The sequence below is a fragment of the Thalassophryne amazonica genome, chromosome 17 (genome assembly GCF_902500255.1).
Source record: "Thalassophryne amazonica chromosome 17, fThaAma1.1, whole genome shotgun sequence".
NCBI lineage: Eukaryota > Metazoa > Chordata > Actinopteri > Batrachoidiformes > Batrachoididae > Thalassophryne > Thalassophryne amazonica.
This window is the reverse complement of record NC_047119.1, coordinates 7,729,964-7,753,992: the sequence shown is the minus strand read 5'-3', so window position 1 is coordinate 7,753,992 and position 24,029 is coordinate 7,729,964. Positions and strand designations below refer to the sequence as shown.

At 43.3% G+C, this 24,029-nt stretch overlaps 1 protein-coding gene and 1 long non-coding RNA gene across 2 annotated transcripts in view; one reads left to right on the top strand and one right to left on the bottom strand.

Annotated features, from left to right (window-relative positions):
- The window catches only part of LOC117529349 (netrin receptor UNC5D-like), a 582,155-nt gene that overhangs the window by 492,525 nt on the left and 65,601 nt on the right, over positions 1-24,029 (top strand). The window lies entirely within an intron of this gene.
- Positions 9,377-22,359, bottom strand: LOC117529351. Its single transcript, XR_004565996.1, has 3 exons — positions 22,349-22,359; positions 21,388-21,393; positions 9,377-9,453 (listed from the first exon to the last, which is right to left on the bottom strand). It is a non-coding gene; the product is annotated as an uncharacterized LOC117529351 (long non-coding RNA).

Genomic DNA, 24,029 nt, shown 5'->3' with positions numbered 1-24,029 from the left:
GCGCGCTACTGAGCTGTCAGTCAAAGCCAATCTTCTGGCAGCCGCAGAGTCGGAGGGAGAAATAGAATCCTTTCTTCCCATTCAAATGTAGGACATCTACATAAAGACCATCCTTTCTAAAGCGTAGAAGAGCAATCGATCAGCTCCAACGTGGTTTCAGGTGTTCGCAAAAGTTTTTCCGTCTGTCCTCTGGGCTTTGCAAGGTTGTTTTGTGTGTGAGAGATCTTCAGCTCAGCAGGGCACAGTGGGTCGGCCAAGGACAAAACCGTGCTGTGTGATATGGTATGAACTGAAGGAAAGTTTCAAGTGAGCAGTATTATCCTGCAACATTTAAGCACAGCTTCCTCTATGTGCCACTGCATATTTGACCAATTTTACTTCTCTGAGTTTCACTCCTTGACATTTGCAGATATACATTTTATTGTTGATTTTTCATGTTATTTAAAACTGACTTGTTAGTGGCAGCTGAGTTCACAAATGCTGTACGAAGACACTTAAAACTCTAGCTAGTTTTCCATACCATGTAAACATTAGAGGAAGAGGAGAAGAAGGAGGTGTATCTATTTACTCATTCTTTCACGTACTGTATATTACATGGTACATGTATTGAGCATAATGCACCTTGACACTTGCACCCTCGCACTGTCGCACAATTCGTTGTGCCAATGTGACCCACTTTGTCCCACTGGACGCTCCGTTATGTAAAATAATTATTTTGGAGAGGATTAATCATTTGCTCTCAGAATTTGACTGATGAAACCACCTCTAATCGCTCCCAGAATCACAGAGACATTTTCTACAGCTTGTGCTTCATGACGTGGAGAACGTGTTTGGAATCATCTCAAAGGTAATTATTTATAATATTTATATTGTAATGGCTTTATAAAACCGCTGCATTTTCATTCCTTCTCATGAGTATCTGTAAAATTCTGTTTATGATAGATTTAACATCTCGTCATAATCGTTCAGATGAGCTGCACTGTGATGTGCTACCCTGACGCAGTGACTCACAGTGAGACGATGTTTTGGAATAGGTCACGCAACGTTCATGTGCAGTTAACTAAATTAATGCGTGCCAGAGATTTTGAACATTTCATGCAGCCATGCACAGTTTACAACAGTTTCAAACGAGTTTACTCTCTGGCACTCTCATTGTTTGTTTGTTGTTGTTGTGTTGTGCGCGGCTCAAATTCATGCAAGTGTCAACGTACCTATAGGTGCAGACAAATCCACACAAATCCAGAGCAACAATTGCTTTTTTCCCCAGAGAAATGTATTTATCTTGGAAAAAAAAATGGCTCAGTGCATCACTTATATCCATGTACACTCATGTCAGTACTTTATATATTCACAGTATACCCACAAACCAAGGCACCACTATACTTCTGCATTAGAAGCATGGGTCCCAACTGTATCTGCCACCTGAAGCAGAGTGCTGCAGAGCACAACATAAGTGCTGCTTGTTGTTTCAACCTGAAGCTGTTCTGGTTTTCACACTCAGTACCTACATGTGTCCTTTAAGTCTCAGTTCCACTCATGCCTGACATGTTGGTCTGAAAATGAGGTGTGGTCAGGCTTAGTGATGGTGCATTGTTATCATGTAAGCACAGAAACTGATTGCACTATAGACCTGCAAGAAAAGGTATGGTCAAATACTGTGTATTTGCGGTATATAACCAGCACAATACTCAGACGCATCTTACAAAAGTGAATTCAGAACACGTGTACACTCTGCTTATATACACAACCAAACTGGATTTACAACAAATATTAAACAAAATTAAAGCAAACACTCAGCAAAACAAAAAAAAAAACCTCACCTTACTGCTTCACCTCAGGGAGCTTTAGCGGCCACTGTCCACTGCTGTATTGTGATAAGCTGGCGCAGGTCCGTTGACTTGCCAGAAATCTTCCCATTTTCTAAATAGCAGAGTGCTGTGCACTTGACACATTTGTGCATTAAAGCAGACTAGCACATTGTCCCTGGGGATCCATGGGCTCTAGTGTTCATAAAATAGGTACCTGACATTTTTCAAGGGTGGTAATAAATTATGCAAAGTTTCTGTAATGATTTGGAGTGTCCAGAATGTAATTATCAATGTCAATTCTTCACTGTTGTTAAGTAATATCCATAATTTCTCCCAAAATATTAGTCCTATCAATGTTCCATTGTGGCAGCGTTCATCCTTGACCCAAAATACATGCATATAGCAAAAAGCAAACGTCAGCTCTCCCCAGGCTGTATGTGATTGAAGTTACACAGACGCACACACGCATGCACTCAAACATGTATACAGAGGCCACTTGGCTTTTAATATATAGATGATTTACCACCTCCTGCTGGAATGGCATGTGAGTCCAGAATGTAATTATCAACATCCATTGTTCACTGTTGTTAGCTAATATCCCTAATTTCTGTCAAAATATTAGTCCTATCAATGTTCCATTTTCGTGGCATTCATCCTTAACCCAAAATATATAAACATACCAAACGGCAAATGTCAGTTCTCCCAGATTGTCCGTGATCAAAGTTATACACACGCACGCACTCAAAAATGTACACGACCACTTGGCTTTTAATATATAGATGATTTACCGCCCCCCTGCTGGAATGGCATGTGAGTCCAGAATATAATTATCAATGTCCATTGTTCACTGCTGTTACCTAATATCCCTAATTTCTCTAAAAATATTAGTCCTATCAACTTTGCATTTTCACGGCATTCATCATTGACCAAAATACATAAACATACCAAACAGCAAATGTCAGCTCTCCCCGTGATCGAAGCCATACACATGCACACACACATGTACACCAACCCCATTGGCTTTTAATTAAAGGGATGACAAGTAGCACTCTGAATGCTTTATTTCATATTATGCCCAAAATGCACCCATGGTGAATTTTGAAGATGAATCCAACCTCACTGCACCAGTGGTTTTTTTGTTGTTGTTGCTCAGATTCCCTAATGCAGGGGTGGCCAAGTTCGGTCCTCGAGAACCACCTTCCTGACACTCTTAGTTGTCTCCTTGCTCCAACACACCTGAATCCAATGAAAGGCTCATTAAAAGTCTGCTAACGAGTGTTTCATTGGATTCAGGTGTGTTGGAGCAGGGAGACAACTAAGAGTGTCAGGAAGGTGGCTCTCGAGGATCGAACTTGGCCACCCCTGCCCTAATGTCTCAAGAAGAAACAACAGTTGCACAAGCCTTAAACCCATCTGCACTTTGCATTTCAGACTATACACTATATGAGAATCATGGAAATTTGCTCTTGGTTTTAACTAATAACCTTATTTGATTATTTACATTTTAACCTCCTGAAGACGTGTATCTTTGTTCTTATAACCACCACGAAAGATGCACAATAATTATCTTTAATCTTTGCTCACAGGCAATCTTTCTAATGACATTATTCTCAGCAGCAGGTAGCAGCAGTTTTCTCTGCAGTCAGGGGCTAATTAGCACAAAAGTTCAAGTGCTAAACCACAGTGCTTTGAGGCTGTGTTTTTTGGCACTATATATATATATATATATATATATATATATATATATATATATATATACTATAACCACTTTAATCATTTGGTGTTAATTGGCAACAAGAGTAAATGTTCACACAGCAGCCAGTCAGTAACAGGAACTAAAATTCAGTGAAACATGTGGAAACGCCATATTCTTCACAAACATAACACTCTTCAAATCTGACTTAGTCATCATGTTTGCTGATTACACCACTGTGGTGGGGCTCATCTCCGGGTGAATGAGTCCACCTACTGAGACGAGGTGGAACAACTGTCTGCGTGGTGTACAGAAAATAACTTTCTTCTGAGTACAACTACAGGAGCAACAAGATGGACAGTGGCGGGAAGGCAAGGAGACTTGGTGGTGGAATGAAGATGTTCAGGAAAGCATAAGGAGAAAGGTGGTAAAAAAGAATTGGGATGGTCAGAGAGATGAAGAAAGTAGACAAGAGTACAAGGAGATGCTGCATAAGTTGAAAGGAGAAGTGGCAAAGGTTAAGGAAAGGGTATATAGTGAGCTGTAGAAGACATTAAACACTAAGAAAGATGAGAAGGACTGAGAAATGAACATATCAGAGGGACAGCACAGGTTGGACAGTTTGGAGACAGTCAGAGAGATGAGATTGCGATGGTTTGGACATGTGTAGAGGGACCCAGGGTGTATAAGGAGAAGAATGCTGAGCATAGAGCCACCAGGCAGGAGGAGAAGAGGGAAGCCAAAGAGGAGGTTTATGAATGTGCTGAAGGAGGACGTTCACGCATCATCAAGAAGAGAACTTCCTACTAGTCCTAGGGCCCTCTAGTCGCAGTATTAAGGAGAGCATGTTGAAGTTGGGTAGTACGATGAATTAGTGGTTAGCACTGTTGCCTCATAGCAAGAAGGTCATAGGATCAATTCCCATCTGTCGCCTTTCTATGTGGAGTTTGCATGTTCTCCCTGTGTTTGTATGTGTTCTCTCCAGATGCAGGTTTGGTGGACTGGGAACTGTAAATTGTCCGTTGGTGTGTGTGCGGGTGTGAATGTGTTTGTTTGTCAATATGTGGCCCTGCGTCAGACTGGGTTCCTGTCCAAGGTGAACCCCGCCTCATGCCCTATGACTGCTGGGATAGGCTCCAGCCCCCCCACACTGTAACCCTTAATTGGAGTTAGCGGTTGAAGATGAGTGACATTTATAGACAACAGTGTGATTAATGGTGTATGTCAACAGAATCATGTTTATTTTTGTAAACTTAACTTTAAAATCAGTTTGGGTTTGTAATATACACCATCAAATATATAAAGAGGTTAGGACTACTGAACCCTGGGACTAGTGGACCCTCCACCTCTCCACCAAAGGACAACTCACACGATTAATTTTTTTTCATGCGATAAAATAAGGTTGCATACTTTTTGCATGCACCTCGTATTTGCACTGTGTGAAATTGGAAGTCTTTAATGTTGTATGCTAATGGTGTTAGCACTTTAGCAGCTACTGGTAACTTGACCTTTTAGGGTCTGTTATTGCATGATTATGGAGAAAATAAGCGGCTCGTAAATTTTAGTGCCCATACCAAGGAAATCCCAAGTCCCAAAAATATGATTTATAAACACCCGAACTTAGGTTACCAAGCTAGCTTAGCTTGTTCCAGCTTGAAGACAGGGGCATGTTCATTCTTCTTTCCTCCCGAGCAGCTCATACATGGTGTTGTCCAAGCTCCATGTCTTTATTATCTCATGGGTTTGTGATCATGTAGACAGTGTAAGCGCTGCCAGCATGGCAACGCCCAAAGCAGAAAGTTCTGGGGTTCATATTGGCTCTTCCAGGTCTCAATAGGAAATCTAAGCAGGGAATATCCAGTATATTTACAGTATATAGTTGTGACCACAAGATCCTCAGTTGAAATCCCCAGACATTGAATGGGAAATCAGCACTGCAATTTACTTTCTCAATCAGGATCAAAGGAGTCAAAATAGGAGATAAAAGAGCAAAGGTATGATTGGGATCAAAGGAATCAGGATCAAAATGTGATTATCGAAGGCAGGATCCACCCTTTAATCTAAATCAACACCAAAATATCCTTGACCCGAGGCCTGCCTCAGCATGAATTTTCAGTGGAATCCTTTCATGTCTTTTTTTGCAATATTCTATTGCAATATAGACAGACAGACTGCAGAGTTAAAAATGTTTTAAAGGATGCAATGCTACAAGATGAGTGATGCTGTTTCACAACACATGAATCGTAACACACACACCGTTTCCACTAATGCCTCCACAATACAGGACCCAGAGCGTACTGTCCGTCTGTAAGGTGCCCAGTCAGTCCAGCTGCATTACTGATGGTGGTCCCATTGATTGCTCCCAGCCTTTAGGGCTTCCAGCCAAGATTGGACTGCTGGCCAAGAGCGGCTTGGGACAGCTAATCTCTCACCATGCAGGCCGGCCAGGCTTCATAAGCACCATCGACCCACAAAGCTTACACGCTGTGTGCTAAAGCCTGTCCTGCCCAGAACTGCTGTCCATTAGTCTTGGTGCTTTAATCTTCTTCTATCTGTGTATCTGTGTCAGCTGGTCAGGGATTGATTCATTTTAAGTGTTCCAAGATGTCATCATCATCAATTTTATTTATATAGCGCCAAATCACAACAAACAGTTGCCCCAAGGCGCTTTATATTGTAAGGCAAGGCCATACAATAATTACGTAAAAACCCCAAACCCCCTGTGAGCAAGCACTTGGCGACAGTGGGAAGGAAAAACTCCCTTTTAACAGGAAGAAACCTCCAGCAGAACCAGGTTCAGGGCGGGGCAGTCTTCTGCTGGGACTGGTTGGGGCTGAGGGAGAGAACCAAGAAAAAGACATGCTGTGGAGGGGAGCAGAGATCAATCACTAATGATTAAATGCAGAGTGGTGCATACAGAGCAAAAAGAGAAAGAAACAGTGCATCATGGGAACCCCCCAGCAGTCTACGTCTATAGCAGCATAACTAAGGGATGGTTCAGGGTCACCTGATCCAGCCCTAACTATAAGCTTTAGCAAAAAGGAAAGTTTTAAGCCTAATCTTAAAAGTAGAGAGGGTGTCTGTCTCCCTGATCCGAATTGGGAGCTGGTTCCACAGGAGAGGAGCCTGAAAGCTGAAGGCTCTGCCTCCCATTCTACTCTTACAAACCCTATGAACTACAAGTAGCCTACAGTCTGAGAGCGAAGCGCTCTATTGGGGTGATATGGTACTATGAGGTCCCTAAGATAAGATGGGACCTGATTATTCAAAACCTTATAAAGTAAGAAGAAGAATTTTAAATTCTATTCTAGAATTAACAGGAAGCCAATGAAGAGAGGCCAATATGGGTGAGATATGCTCTCTCCTGCTAGTCCCCATCAGTACTCTAGCTGCAGCATTTGAATTAACTGAATGCTTTCAGGGAACTTTTAGGACAACCTGATAATATGAATTACAATAGTCCAGCCTAGAGGAAATAAATGCATGAATTAGTTTTTCAGCATCACTCTGAGGCAAGACCTTTCTATTTTAGAGATATTGCGTAAATGCAAAAAAGCAGTCCTACATATTTGTTTAATATGCGCTTTGAATGACATATCCTGATCAAAATGACTCCAAGATTTCTCACAGTATTACTAGAGGTCAGGGTAATGCCATCCAGAGTAAGGATCTGGTTAGACACCATGTTTTTAAGATTTGTGGGGCCAAGTACAATAACTTCAGTTTTATCTGAGTTTAAAAGCAGGAAATTAGAGGTCATCCATGTCTTTATGTCTGTAAGACAATCCTGCAGTTTAGCTAATTGGTGTGTGTCCTCTGCCTTCATGGATAGTAAAGCTGGGTATCATCTGCGTAACAATGAAAATTTAAGCAATGCCGTCTAATAATACTGCCTAAGGGAAGCATGTATAAAGTGAATAAAATTGGTCCTAGCACAGAACCTTGTGAACTCCTAATTAACCTTAGTCTGTGAAGAAGATTCCCCATTTACATGAACAAATTGTAATCTATTAGATAAATTGATTCAAACCACCGCAGCGCAGTGCCTTTAATACCTATGGCATGCTCTAATCTCTGTAATAAAATTTTATGGTCAACAGTATCAAAAGCAGCACTGAGGTCTAACAGAACAAGCACAGAGATGAGTCCACTGTCTGAGGCCATAAGAAGATCATTTGTAACCTTCAGTAAGTTTACTTACTTGTTCATAGGCAAAGGTTTTGCTTTGTGCCGTCTGGATCGTTGCTTAAGTACATTTCAGTGATTTCCATCATAGTGATCCTTTTGGTCTGTCACACTGACTTCATTGTGTTACGTGTTCTTGTGTGTGTGTGTGTGTGTGTGTGTGTGTGTGTGTGTGTGTGTGTGTGTGTGTGTGTGTGTGTGTGTGTGTGTGTGTGTGTGTGTGTGTGTGTGTGTGTGTGTGTGTGTGTGTGTGTGCTTCTGCATCCAACACTGGGCTGGAGATCTTTTTAAGCCCTGCTGTCACATACGGTCCACCAGGCCTTGACCTGTCCTGCCCCATAGCCATGACTATAGCCCATTGTGCTGAGGTTGCTGCTGATAATTGGACCATCCAACTAAAGAGACATGCACAGGACAAGTGGGAGGTGAGCAATTTTACTTTTGCTGAATATGGTTCAGTGGTCTGCATCAGGTCCTCAGTTTTTGAAGTAACATCCGTGCAGGCTGTTAACGTGTGTGAACACATCACCTTCGGCAGCACCTGAATGTCACCACAATCTGATGAACGCCTATGACTTACCAAGAATTTACATTTTGCAGAGTTGCCATGGAAGCGTGGAGCCGATTTCAGGGTTGCCAGCTCAGATTTGTCATTCTGCATAAAATTCAGGGTTTTACATCAAGCTGTCATACATCCTAACAAATGTCAGACTGAAGGCAAATGTCAGCTATTATTAAAAAGTATTTCAAGTTTGTCAGCATTCTTATTACTATTATTAATTATTATTATTGTTATTATTATTATTATTAGGCGGCACAGTGGCTTAGTGGTCAGCACTGTTGCCTCACAGCAGTCCAATCCAATCCAATCCACTTTATTTGTAAAGCACATTTAAACAGACTCGAGTCTCCAAAGTGCTGCACAGCAAAAGCATAGACACACCACCCTCTGCAGTGCTTTCTGACTCTGGCTGGTGCAGCTTCCGTACCACACTGTGAGGCAGCCCGTCAGCACACTCTCGATGATGCATCTGTAGAAGTTCGTGATGATGGTGGTGTTCGTGCCAAACTTCTTCAGCCTTCTCAGGAAGTAGAGTCTCTGCCCAGGCTTTCTTAACCACAGTGTCTGCATGTAAGGTCCAGGATAAGTCCTCGGTGATGTGGACGCCGAGGAACTTGAAGCTGCTGACCTGCTTCACCTCACCCTTAATTGGGGTAAGCAGGTATAGAAAATGGATGGGTAATTATTAGTATTATTATAAAGAATTTCTGCCTTCCACAAATGTTAAAAAAATTGTAAAATAAGCTCAGTTTACATCAAACGGAGCAAAATATACCTACACTACTAGTTTGGACACGCTTTCCCATTGTGTTAAATGGAAAAGTGTGTCTAGAGTTTTGACTGATGCTGTATTTGTTTGAAATCTTATTTGCCCAGAAGGCAAAACAGTATTTGTGTTTTAATATTGGAAATTTCAGGCAGATTTTAATAACTTGGATCAGAGCTGCACATTTTGGTGTTTTTGTCTTTATCGCTTCCTGATAAAATGATCCAATAAGTGTCTAGATCCATGGGTTGTGATACAATTTTAGGACTGTACTTTTTGTTATGGAATCATTACATTCCATATGATGCAATTTGAAATATTTGGTCAGTCAGTCATTTTCTATGCCCGCTTACTCCAACTTACTGGAGCCTATCCCAGCAGTCACAGGGCATGAGGCAAGGTACACCCTAGACACGATACCACTCTGTCACAGGACCACCTTCATGTCTCCACACTGAAAGCATCAAGTGGGAATCGATCCCGGGATCTTCTTGCTGGAGGACAACAGTGCTAACCACTAATCCACCGTGACACCCCAATATGATACAAATTTTTGTTTGTTTCCGTGACAGATTAGAATAAGCCAGAAGTGGCATTGCTTTTACCTTCCAGTACATATTTCATAACACACCAAGGAGCATCTTCAGGTTTGTATTGCTGGAGCTCGTTAGCGCTGCTTCTGCTTTTATAAATACAACATAGGAAAAGCCCAGAACAACAAGCCAGCTATTTTTAACCTGTTATCATCACATAACTTTCTATGTGCTGAAATTCACCAACATTTTGATGTTTGAGCTCCTCAATTCAACTTCTTTAATTTGTTAAGATGGTTGGCATGGTGGATTAGTGGTTAGCACTGTTGCTTCAAAGCAAGAAGGTCAAGGGATTGTTTCCTGTTATGTGTCGACGCGGGTTGAGGAGCGGACCTGCGTCAGACAGAACCCAGCGCTAAAAATAACCAGAAAGCGGTTCCAACAACAGAAACAATTTATTTTTCACCTGTGCATAATAATGTGTACAAAACTGAAACAATGTCCTTCTGGTGGAGTGACTGTTGGCACGCTCTTAAGCGCCCAAAAGGATAGAAGCCCGGCGTTCCTGGACCCACCACCACCACCACCACCAGACAAACACCCCCCAGGTGGACACGACAAACTGACTCTCTGTGAAGCAAAGAAGAGGTGAGGTAAGTCAGCAGTTACAACAATATCTTTCAAAAGACACACGCTATCAGCAACACATTCAGGTCTGTATCTTTTTTAACTTTATGCAAATGAGCAAGCCGCACAATTCTCACCACAATTCAAGTATACTGTGTAACAAAACACCAAGTTACTATCAACAATTAATCAAACACTTAATTACCTTTAACGTGTGCTGACAGCATGTGTCCTCACCCTTCCTTGCTTCACGGGCTCGATGTATCAAACCCAGGCGCGGTCCTCAGTGTCTCACAAACGGACATCACAAGGTCGAGTTCCCGGCAGTTCTGCTTGAATCACACATGACTTAAATGCAGAACGCCATCCAATTATCTGCTTCAGCTGAAAGTCTTTAAGGTTGCATGTGAGCACCAGTCACAGGTGCTGCACATGATGTTGATGAGGGTGAGGACTCTTCAGCCAGCACATTCTCCACAGACAAATCAGTTTCCATGCCACCTGAAGAGTAAAGAAAAGAAAAACACAAAATATCCAGCCACACCCCCCAACACACAACAGCTTCCCACTTAGGTCTTTCTGTGTGAAATTTACATGTTTCCTCCACATTTGTGTAGGTTCCCTCTTCTAGCTTCCTCATACTTCCAAAGACATGCAGGTTAGGTGAATGTGAAACTTCACCATAGGTGTGACTGCATTTGTCTGTGTATGTACAGTAGTGTTCAGAATATAGTGCTATGTGACTAAAAAGATTAATCCAGGTTTTGAGTATATTTCTTATTGTTACATGGGAAACAAGCTACCAGTAGATTCTTACAAATCCAACAAGACCAAGCATTCATGATATGCACACTCTTAAGGCTATGAAATTGGGCACCGTTGAACATGCTTTTCTCTTTGAAAGCCTGAGGAAAATGGGACATTCAAGACATTGTTCAGAAGATTAGTGTACTTTGATTAAAAAGTTGATTGGAGAGGGGAAAACTTATACGCAGGTGCAAAAAATTATAGGCTGTTCATCTACAATGATCTCCAATGCTTTAAAATAGACAAAAAAAAAACAGAGACGCGTGGAAGAAAATGGAAAACAACCATCAAAATGGATAGAGGATGACCACAATGGCAAAGGCTCACCCATTGATCGGCTCCAGGATGATCAAAGACAGTCTGGAGTTACCTGTAAGTGCTGTGACAGTTAGAAGACGCCCGTGTGAAGCTAATTTATTTGCAAGAATCCCCCGCAGAGTCCCTCTGTTAAATAAAAGACACGTGCAGAAGAGGTTACAATTTGCCAAAGAATACATCAACTGGCCTAAAGAGAAATGGAGGAATATTTTGTGGACTGATGAGAGTAAAATTGTTCTTTTTGGGTCCAAGGGCTGCAGACAGTTTGTGAGACGACCCCCAAACTCTGAATTCAAGCCACAGTTCACAGTGAAGACAGTGAAGCATGGTGGTGCAACCATCATACTGTGGTGTTGGGCCTATATATCACATACCAGGTATCATGGATCAGTTTGGATATGTCAGAATACTTGACGAGGTCATGTTGCCTTATGCTGAAGAGGACATGCCCTTGAAATGGGTGTTTCAACAAGACAATGACCCCAAGCACACTAGTAAATGGGCAAAATCTTGGTTCCAAACCAACAAAATTAATGCCTCGCAGATGTGAAGAAATCATGAAAAACTGTGGTTATACAACTAAATACTAGTTTAGTGATTCACAGGATTGATAAAAAAGCAGTTTGAACATAATAGTTTTGAGTTTGTAGCGTCAACAGCAGATGCTACTATTATTGTGAACACCCCCTTTTTTTACTTTTTTTTACTAATAGCCCAATTTCACAGCCTTAAGAGTGTGCATATCATGAATGCTTGGTCTTGTTGGATTTGTGAGAATCTAGTGGTACCTTGTTTCCCATGTAACAATAAGAAATATACTCAAAACCTGGATTAATCTTTTTAGTCACATAGCACTACTATTCTGAACACTATTGTATGCTCAGTAAAAGGATGTGATTTAATTGCTGTACTGTAGTTATGATATACTTTGTGCTTGCTATTTTATTGGTTCTTTCTACTCGTACAGCCACCTCACCGTCTCTCAGAGACATGTTTAAGACATTTGACTTTCGTCCAACCGCCCTCTGTGCTCAGGCGTCTGGCTGGCAGAGGGGGCATATTAGAGGTGTTGAACTAACCTCATCAAAAAGCTATGGGGACCTCATTGAGGCGGCATGGCCCACCAGCCACCGCGTTTGTATGACCTTTGCGAGCCCGTGGCTCTTTCTCAGCTTGGTCCTTTCACGTTGTGTGACATTTACACAGATGTAATTTGCCAGCAGACGTGTTGCACAAAAGGGAGCTATCAACTGACCCATCACTGGTGTGAGCTATAAGCCACTGGAAAAGAAAGAAGAGGACAGGGACGGCAAGGATATAGAAACCGACAGAAGAGGAAGGATGGGGAAAGACTCTGTCTCTGTCGCTGTGAAATAATGAGCCCTTTATCTCAGGAAGGATGCTTACTCAAAAGCTAATCTCTGGAATTAGTGACATAATGGGAGATGGAGGTCTCTTTCCTCTTCTCTTGCTCTGTGCCATTCCCATTAAAGCTTCTGCTGCTGGAGTTCAACTCCATCATTTCCCCCTGGCTGTCTGCCTAGGGATGAACTACACTAGGGAGATCTCTCATGTCTGCTGCTGTGTGCTAATGGGACAGGTTTAGGAAGATGTGGGCTACTAAATTACCCTGTGCTGCGTTATATGCCTTATCCAGCCCATATGTAGAGATGACCTTTGGGTCACAGTGAGGTGATTGAGAGAGTTGAACACAAAATGATGAGTAATTGCCCAATGAATGTAGCTGCCCCCCAGTAACCTAATTGGTCAGTGTCATTGTAACCCCATCTGTGGAGAGCAAAGTGTCATTCTTGTAATTTGGCCCTTGCTCAGCTTTGTGTAGTTGCTGAGTGCATTGTTTAAAGCCAACTATGCGCTACACGATGGTACGAACAAATACGAGGTCTGTTAGAAAAGTATCCGACCTTTTTATTTTTTGCAAAAACCATATGGATTTGAATCTGTGTGATTGCATCAGCCAAGCTTGAACTTTCGTGCGCATGCGTGAGTTTTTTCACGCCTGTCGGTTGCATCATTCGCCTGTGAGCAGGCTTTGTGTGAGTAGTGCTCCACCCCTCTCGTCGGATTTTTATTGCGAATAAATGTCTGAACGATTTGGAGCTTTGCTGCATCAAATTTTCCCGAAACTGTGAGAGACCTCCACGTGGACACCATTCGGAAAATTAATATGGCTTTCAGGAACGATTTTATGGGGATTACACAGATTAAGGAGTGCTCCAGATGGTTTAAAGACCGCCCACAGCATCGAGAGCACGGCGCACTCCAAGCGCTGATCGACAGGCTGAAACCCCGCTGAAACAACCAGATCATTTCCAACGTGAAGGCTTTGTTGATCCGGGACGTCGTCTGACTTCCACAAAAAAGGCAGAAGGCGTGGACATCTGTTGGGGAAAGTGTAATGCATGGACCCACAACAGGGGGCGCAAATGAACGGTCAATAGATAATCCAATAACTACAATTTATTGCGGCAAATGTGCACAACAGGTCGAATACTACTTTTAGACAGTCGATCACAAATACAATAAGTGACGTGGGCAGGCCCGAGGGTAGGAGACACCTATCCAGAGAAGAGCCAGGACCCACAAGGTTCCGCCTCCAGCGAAGACCTGCAGTATACTGAAGCCGCCAAGTCCGAGTCCCCAGGTGGCCTCTGCTTCCAGCTGTCAGATCCGGTACTGCTGGCAGGAACAAAAACAGGTTAAGGGTGGGTGTGTGGACACCCAGTAAGCAGTCAGCAAACTCACAGTTCCTTCCTAAGTGGAAACAGTCCTCCACTCCAAGTAGCAGGAAACACAATCCGTGCAGTACCTAATGTAACAACTAAGAATATAGGAGTGGATTCGCCTACTCCTCCAAATTCTCACCAACAGCTCCAAGCTGCAAGTTACAGAAGGTTGCAACTGCAAAAACGTTCAGAAAACACTTATGTGCGTGCGGCACAGAAGACGGCTGAGAGATTACCTGTGTGGTAAATTGATATCTCGGCAGTGATGTGGTGTCTCCTCCAGGCTTTTATGGTGCAGTGATGATGATTGCTGACAGCTGGCAGTCCTGGCTCCAGGGTGGTAACTGCGCCCTCTGGTGCCTGAAACCCAACTACAGGCAGGGCGCCCTCTGGCGTTGGCCAGCAGTACCTCCTCTTCGGGCGGCCCACACAACAGACATCAGCACTTTTTCGGCACATTCCACTGTTACAGGAGTTTTTTTTCATGGAAAGAGGAGCCGAGGGATGCGCCACCATGCCGCTCATGGCGCGGCACAAAACCACCTCCTTGTTGGTCTCTGAGGACGGCTTTCAGATGGCTCAGACGGCTTTCAGTTGCTTTTCAGTCGTGTAAATATCCGAGAAATTGTGCATGAGCTGGACATGCCCCAACATGTCCTGTGAGGCTTCATCACGGCGTTGCTTTGCGCCGTGCGGAAACCCAACGCACGGAATTCCTCCGCACGTCTGTCAATGTGCCGAAAAAGTGCTGATGTCCACGTCTTCCGCAATTTCTGTGCTAGTCAGAGGATTCCCGGATCAACACAGCGTCCAGTTTAGAAATGAACGGCATATTCCACTGTTACAGGAGTTTTTGTCATGGAAAGAGGAGCGGAGGAATTCCGCGCATCGCGGCGGAGCCGCATGGCGCAAAGCAACGGCGTGATGAAGCCTCACAGGACATGTTGGGGCATGTCCAGCTCATGCACAATTTCTTGGATAGTCACATGACTGAAAAGCTACCAAAAACCATCTGAGCCATCTGAAAGCCCCTGTGAGACCAACACGGAGGTGGTTTTGTGCCGCACCATGAGCGGCACGGTGGCACATTCCTCCACTCCTCTTTCATGAAAAAAAACTCCTGTAACAGTGGAATGTGCTGATAAAAGTACTGATGTCCATGCCTTCTGCCTTTTTTTTGGAAGTCAGACGACGTCCCAGATCAACAAAGCCTTCACGTTGGAAATGATCTGGTTGTTTCAGCGGGGTGTCAGCCTGTCGATCGGCGCTCAGAGTGCGCCGTGCTCTCGACGCTGTGGGCGGTCTTTAAACCGTCTGGAGTACTCCTTAATCTGTGTAATCCCCATAAAATCGTCCCTGAAACCCATATGAATTTTCCGAATGGTGTCCACCTGGAGGTCTCTCACAGTTTCTGGAAAAATTTGATGCAGCAAAGCTCCAAATCGTTCAGACATTTATTCGCAATAAAAATCCGACGAGAGGGGTGGACCACTGCTCACACAAAGCCTGCTCATAGTGAATGACACAACCGACAGGCGTGAAAAAACTCACGCATGTGCACGAAGGTTCAAGCTTGGCTGATGCAATCGTGATTCAAATCCATATGGTTTTTGCAAAAAATAAAAAGGTTGGATACTTTTCTAACAGACATCGTACAAATTAACGTAACACAGTGCAGCAAGAGTGTGTGCCGAATAACTGCAAAACACAGCGTGCACATTACAATGTGCACTTCTCTCTGTGCACTGTAGGAAGAAGCAAAATCTCACAGGCTGTCCTATCTGTAGAGCCCCAAATTAATATGTAATGTAATTTTTAAGTCAAGACTCAAAACCTATTTTTATTCTCTTTCTTATGGATAGTTTTTATTTTTATTTGTTTTATTCTTTACTTCTGTTTTTATTTATGTATTAGAATTTTTTATTCATTTTTAATTATTTATTCAATTTTATGTTGACTTGTTTTATGTAAGGTGCCTTGAGACGGCTTTTGCTGTGATTTGGTGCATTATACTAATTAAATTAAATTAAATTAATTAATGAGGCCATCTTTTATTCATCATTCAAAATGTTGCTGTTTGCATACAAGTGTGATGATTCATGTATGTGTCTGTCCTTGTCCTCTGCCTCCCTCTTGTGACCGTTGCTGGTTTTGGTTCTCTGTGGGTTTTCATGTCTTTGGTGGTCACTGTTCTGTCCTTCTTGTGCACTTCCTGTTTTGTTTTGCAATCACCTGTTCATGGTGTGTTTCTGTAGCTTTCCTTTTGTGTTTCTCCTCAGCTGTTTCCTATTAGTAATTTCCTCACCTGTCTACAATTTGTGATCTCCTCCTAGTTTATTTAAACCCTGTGTTCCTCTCACTCATCACCTGAATGTTGTGCTTTTTGTCATCTTCACCCCAGTTTCTGATGTTTACTTGTGCTGACTTCTTGTTACCCTACCTTATTTCCCTGAGTTTTCTTAGATTGCCTGCCCTTTATTGGACACTTTTTCCAGGTTCTTTGATTGCTTTTTGTGTACGACCTCTGCAACGTCCCTGGTTCCAACAGTAAAGATTTTTTTTAATGCCAATCCATCTTCATCTCTGCGTTGAGGTCTTCAACCATACTCCCCCATGACACTACATTCAGGCCAGTGAAAGACCCCGCAGAGCAACCTCAAATATGGCTTGGACTTTGGTTGCTGTTACAGGCTGACAACAAGCAAGAGAGCTGAAAGACAGATCATGCCAGCTGGATGTGCTTGAACAGCACAAATCCACTTCCAAGCAGGTCAAACCAGCAGGCACCTATCTGAAATGTTTCCTGGTTAGATGACATGGACTACTTGTTCCTGGACCCAAGATCCTGAGTTCCTGTTTACTACTCCTTCAGTTCCCAATCAAGTTTATTTAAGACAAGCCCTCCTCCATGTTCAGGATTAGCTCATTAAATTTTTGTTAAAAAGAACCTCATCCTCTTGGTCATTCTGCCCACCTTTCTCAACCACTCCAATTTGTCCAAGCACATTCCCAAAATCACAAGTTGAAATATGGACATTTTACAAAGCCAAATTCCTCAGTTCGTTACAGACCTGAATTGTTTACTGGCACAAGTTCCTGCAATTCCCTCTTCCCCACAGCAGTTGCCTTCACCACAGTCTTCATCGCCTCACATGCCTCAGCAGCCATCATTGCATCACGTGCCTCATAACCCTCGTGTTCAACGCTCCCCAGGACCCTCCAGAGTTCAGTGTGCCTCCTCAGGCCAGCGTCAGCCACGTCTCTTCAGCCTTCAGCGGTCTCGTGTCTCATAAGCCATCACTACACACCAGGTCTCCTCCGCCGTCAGCGGAGGTTTGGTGAACTCCCAGAGTCTGTCTGTGTGTACTGACCTCTGCGATGCTCTGGTTCTGACAATAAGGAGCCTATCCAGCAGTCATAGGGCAGGAGGCCACAGTCACACCTACAGACAATTTAAAGTTTCCAATTCACCTAACCTGCATGTCTTTGGATATGGGAGGAAACCGGAGCACCCGGAGGGAACCCACACAAACACGGGGAGAACATGCAGAAAGGACATGCAGAAAGATCGATCCCATGATCTTCATGGGTGAGGCAACAACACCAACCACATTTTCAGCTTGGGACTCCAGTGAGGGCGGTCGCATCTTCTCCACTCTCCCTTATCTCGTTCTCTGCTTTAACCTTCAAGTCCCTACTTCACCAGACTGTGAATTCCTCAAATTATATTGGATACTGGATCTATTGGACAAACCATGGAATTGATCAGCTGGTCTCTGAACGCTATTGACACCATTTTTCTAAAAGAAGGTCAGGACCGGGGGATCCTACCTGCTAGATGAAACGCATCCTGTGGGCTATGTCCTCGACTCCTGGAGTTCCTGGCATGTGGCATGCTTGGCGCATTTCCCATTGAGGATGAGGATTATTCATTTTTGGTCTCATGGTAGCAGGGCTGGTACTTTTTGGCTTATGTGCTGCCCTGATCTACCGAAAAATTGGCAAGACGGCGGCATCAAGAACCATGGCCCCTCGCTTGTCCGTCATGATTAATGATGATTGAACTCACACGCAAATTGGATGACATCTTGGAGCAGATGCATGCCTTGCAGTTGAAGGTGAAGATTCAGAGGCCAGTGAATATTCTTAATTCATAATTGGGAATATTCTTAATTCATAATTGGGATTTGGTTGTTCAAGTGGAACTGTTAAAAGTGTTTTTCACTGCTCAAACCATAACCTTACAGGCTTATCAAGCCTGAAGGTCAAATTGCCCGACTCTTTTCCTCCAGAGGAATTTCTTCGGCCTGGGGATCATTTGGCTGTTTCTTATCTCAACTCACAAAGACAATAAACTGCTTTCATAGGACTGAAGCATGCTCCATTCCCTCCCCCCCCACCCTCTACCCCCCAAACATCCCCCACTCCGGCGTCTGCTCACATCATCCCTTTCCACTTCTGCGGGGGAGGTGCAGTTTTAGCTGCAGCTGGCCCCTGTTCCTCCCCCCAAGCTGACGGCGGCGCATCTCAGGGTTGCTGCATGACCTTCACCCACTTGCCTCAATTTGGATAATGGACTTCTTCAAACTTAGTGCACATAAACAATGTCAAATGTTATGGCTGTCTTTAATTCTTATGTGTGCCATTATTACTGTAAACAAGTAATAATTGTGGACTAGTTGCTGTCTGAGGTAATTGGAGTGTAACATAATTTCTCCACTGTGAGATCAATAAAGTATATCTCAACCACGCTAACCAGTAAGTCTTCATACGGCCCAAAAATCTAAACAGACTTTATGAAATGACTGATTGATTGAATAGTTTTGTCTTAGATGAGCCTGCTTTTATTTGTCAAAGTGATTATCAGCATGATCTTATTCCAAGTCGATTGCTAATGGCAAGTTCGTTATTGTAGTAAGCAGAAGAACAAGGCCCTAAACAGACGCTAACTTACATTACTATCCACCGGAACTAAATCTTGTCCCTCTCGATCTATCCCCTCCATCAAGGAAGTGATGTCTGTGGACGAGGAGAGCACATCATATATACTGTCTGCTGGAGGCCCACAGGTGCCACGTGCTGCTGGAGCATCCGGGTTGCTACGCCCTGGTGGGGAGCCGCTGAACCAGCAGGCTGCGAAGCGGCTGAGGCTGGCCGTGTTTGGAAGTCCAGACAGCAGCCACTGTCTGGCCTTTACCCTCAGGGTCTACTGTGTGGACGACACGCCCCACGCATTTCAGGTATGCTAAAATGAACCTCATCATAATACATCGTAAGTTAAACTTCCACACAGCAAAACATAGATGCACAAGTGTGTTTTCAGAGACGGTGCCTTATTGCTGAGCTTTGTTGGATGAAACTGTCCAAAAGTGGTTGTTGGCTGCTGAGTCAGAATTATAATGCTGTGTTTACACATAGGCAAGACGCGTTACGAATGTCATATTTGCGTCATTCTTGGCACAATCCTGACATTCTTAATGTGACTTAACGCATCTGAATAGGTTTCGTAGTGCGTGATATTCGTGATTTTCGTGGAGCATGTTTTTGGCTGTCAAAAAGTCTTCCCCGAATGTCACGCGCCACCCTCATTCTGCCTCATGTCGTGGAGGTCGCATTGAGCGTGTTGATCCTTCTTGATTAGTGGTGATCGTTAATAGAGCGTGACAGCGTTCTTTCTGATGTTCGCACAATTAAACCCTGCTGTACTGCATTGTTCATTGCTACAGTATGCCGAAGGAGTACAGTGACGCCAAGTCGGCTAAAAGTCTCATTCCAGTGCTCCACAGCGCGCTCCTGCAGGTGTTCCACTTGTTGCATGTGCCTGAGTTTGGGGAAACGTGCAAGACGAAGCCGTGTGAAGCCACACATCTGGCTCTCTCTGTCTTCTCCTCCTCTCTGCGCCACTTCATGGCACAGAGTCCAACTAAGCATGCAGTCACAAAGTTCTTCTGCTGTGGAGCAAACTGGAGCGATCTGAATTTCAGCAGCTGATGGATGAATATAGTGTGTGTGTGTGTGTGGAGACAGTTCACCTCATTCACAACGTGACGAACTTACGATGCGGTTAGCGCGCAGAGCGCGCAACAACGCGGAAACTTATTCTTGACCATGCATAATGGTTCCTGATAATTCTCCAGCAACCTGTGCCATTAATCATAACACATGGTAACAGGTTGCAGCAGTTCCTGAGGACACCTGATGCCTCTGCCCCGAATCATCACATTCGTGATCAGCGGCCAAGAATGTGTACTTCGTGGCATTCATGACGTGCTGTCGTTATGTGTAAACCCACCTTAAGTACAACCCCTGGAAAAATTATGGAATCACCGGCCTCGGAGGATGTTCATTCAGTTGTTTAATTTTGTAGAAAAAAAGCAGATCACAGACATGACACAAAACTAAAGTCATTTCAAATGGCAACTTTCTGGCTTTAAGAAACACTATAAGAAATCAGGAAAAAAAATGTGGCGTCAGTAACGGTTACTTTTTAGACCAAGAGAGGGGAAAAAAATATGGAATCACTCAATTCTGGGAAAAAATTATGGAATCATGAAAAACAAAAGAACGCTCCAACACATCACATGTATTTTGTTGCACCACACTCGGCTTTTATAAACAAAGCTTGCAGTCTCTGAGGCATGGACTTAATGGTGACAAACAGTACTCTTCATCATTGGCTCCAACTTCTCTGATTGCTGTTGCCAGATCAGCTTTGCAGGTGGAGCCTTGTCATGGACCATTTTCTTCACTCCACCAAAGATTTTCAATTGGATTAAGATCCGGACTATTTGCAGGCCATGACCATTGACCCTATGTGTCTTTTTGCAAGGAATGTTTCACAGTTTTTGCTCTATGGCAAGATGCATTATCATCTTGAGAAATGATTTCATCATCCCCAAACATCCTTTCAATTGACGGGATAAGAAAATGTGTCCAAAATATCAACGTAAACTTGTGCATTTATTGATGATGTAATGACAGCCATCTCCCAGTGCCTTTACCTGACATGCAGCCCCATACATCAATGACGTGGAAATTTACATGTTCTCTTCAGGCAGTCATCTTTATAAATTCATTGGAACGGCACCAAACAAAATTCCAGCATTATCCCTTGCCCAATGCAGATTCGAGATTCATCGCTGAATATGACTTGACGATTGCTTTTCCTTAGCCCATTGTAACCTTGTTTTTTCTGTTTAGGTGTTAATGGGCTTCGTTTTAGCTTTTCTGTATGTAATCCATTTCCTTTGGCGGTTTTTACAGTTCGGTCACAGACGTTGACTCCAGTTTCCTCCCATTCGTTCCTCATTTGTTTTGTTGTGCATTTTTGATTTTTGAGACATATTGCTTTAAGTTTTCTGTCTTGACGCTTTGATGTCTTCCTTGGTCTACCAGTATGTTTGCCTTTAACAACCTTCCCATGTTGTTGTATTTGGTCCAGAGTTTAGACACAGCTGACTGTGAACAACCACATCTTTTGCAACATGCGTGATGATTTACCCTCTTTTAAGAGTTTGATAATCCTCTCCTTTGTTTCAATTGACATCTCTCGTTTTGGAGCCATGATTCATATCAGTCCACTTGGTGCAACAGCTCTCCAAGGTGTGATCACTCCTTTTTAGATGCAACTAACAAGCAGATCTGACTTGATGCAGGTGTTCTTTGGGGATGAAAATTTACAGGGTGATTCCATAATTTATCCTCAGAATGAGTGAGTCCATATTTTTTTCGCTCTGCTTGGTCTAAAAAATAACCGTTACTGACTGCCCAATTTTTTTCCTGATTTCTTCTAGTGTTCTTAAAGCCAGAAAGTTGCCATTTGAAATGACTTTAGTTTTGTGTCATGTCTGTGATCTACTTTTTTCTACAAAATTAAACAACTGAATGAACATCCTCCGAGGCCAGTGATTCCATAATTTTGCCAGGGGTTGTAGTATTAGATATCTTGCTCGCAAATTAGTATTAGCTATCAGCTAATGTCGGGTCATTTGCTTGTTCTGCTCATTTCTGCTTTTTCCTACAAAGCCAACTGAGCTCCCTGCAGGTACCTTAGTGTAGTTTGCTTCATGGGATATGTGGACTACTGCTGTTGGACTGGCAGCAAATATTTGTGAAACTAGATGTTGAATATAACAGCAGGAGAGCTGCAGTACTGACAAAGTGAACTTCAACATTCATTCATTTCTATACTTGCTTATTCCATTAGGTCTCAGGGGTGCTGGAGCCCAGTGGTCATTGAGCAAAGGTGGAGTACACCCTGGACAGGCCACCAGTCCAGTACAGAGCCAATGTATAGATAGACACAAACACTTTGACACTCTCACTTACAGTCAGTTAATTTTTGCCAAAACTGCATGTCTTTGTAAGCAGGTGGAAGCCCCAGCATCCGAAAGGAACCCCCACAACACAGGGAAACATGCAAACTCCACACAGAAAGGACCAGGTCTGAAGCAAACCTGGGAACTTCTCACTGTAAAGCACATGTATTAACCACTGAGATACGCACTCAAAAAATGGCTCATTGGATGAGCTCAATTATGTGCAGGATTTCCTTCTAAAAACTATAGTCGCCCCAACATCGAACATATTTTTCATATATTATGTAATGCTAGTGAGCAATAACACTTCTAAAACTGAAAACACTGTTTTTGTAACCTGAAACACATCTGGAGTGATTACAAGACATCTCGCAGAAATTATCGTGCACGCGCATCACACGCAGTTAAAAGCTAACTTCTGTTCTGTTCAAAAGCTCATGCATGCACACATGCACGCCCACCTACAGATGCTGTTAAAACATCAATATAAACATACAGAGGTGAATATATCAATGATACAGTGATAACACAATAAAGCATAAACGCTTATTTCCATTGTGGTACTTTATTTTGTAATTATCACGTGACAAAATAGGCGGGCTTGATTGAACATGTACAAATTGTAATTAAGACAATAGGATCTTAATGTGATATATATAATATATATATATATATATATATATATATATGAGGTCTATTAGAAAAGTATCTGACCTTATTATTTTTTTCAAAAACCATATGGATTTGAATCACGTGTGATTGCATCAGACAAGCTTGAACCCTCGTGCGCATGCATGAGTTTTCCACGCCTGTCGGTTGCGTCATTTGCCTGTGAGCAGGCTTTGAGTAAGGAGTGGGTCCAGCCCCCTCGTCGGATTTTCATTGTCAGGAAATGGCGGAATGATTTAGGCTTTTTTTACCTCAGAATTTTTCAGAAACTGTTAGAGACTGGCAGCTGGAAACCATTAGAAAAATTTATTTGGCTTTCGGTGAAAATGTTACGGCTTGGTAGAGATAAGGAGTGTTACTGTCGCTTTAAGGACGGCCCCCAGTGGCTGTGGGGCGCGCCGTGCTCCGAAGCCGCCATTGACAGGCTGAACGACCATTTCATTTCTAAACGGATGGCTGTCTGGATCCGTGACCATCGTGTGCCATTTCTCTGGTTACACAAGAGCTGGACATCAACCATTTTCCGGCAGATTTCACTTTTAACAAGAGATTTTGTCATGGAAAGCCAGCGGAGGCTTCGTGCGTCACGATGGATTCGCTACTGGAGCGAGACAAAACCACCTCCGTTTTGGTCTCACAGGACGGCTTTGAGATGGCATTCAGACAGCTGTCGTTGGCTTTTCCATCGAGTGATTATCCGAGAAATTGTGGATGTGCCTGGACATGCCAGCCTTCTGCTTGGGATAATCAGTTTGCGCTGTTGGACACACAGCAGGCTGAGGGGTTGGCCACACCTCCTTCACTAAAGGGGACCGAAAGGAACAGATTGTGAAATGAGAGTGACGCATAGTCTGTGGAAATTAGTTGAAATGTTTGTGACTTCTCCCCCTCTAGCTGCCACCTTATCGTGGTGGGGGAGTTTGCGTACCCGGATGATCCTAGGAGCTATGTTGTTGGGGGCTTTGTGCTCCCTGTAGGGTCTCCCAAGGCAAACAG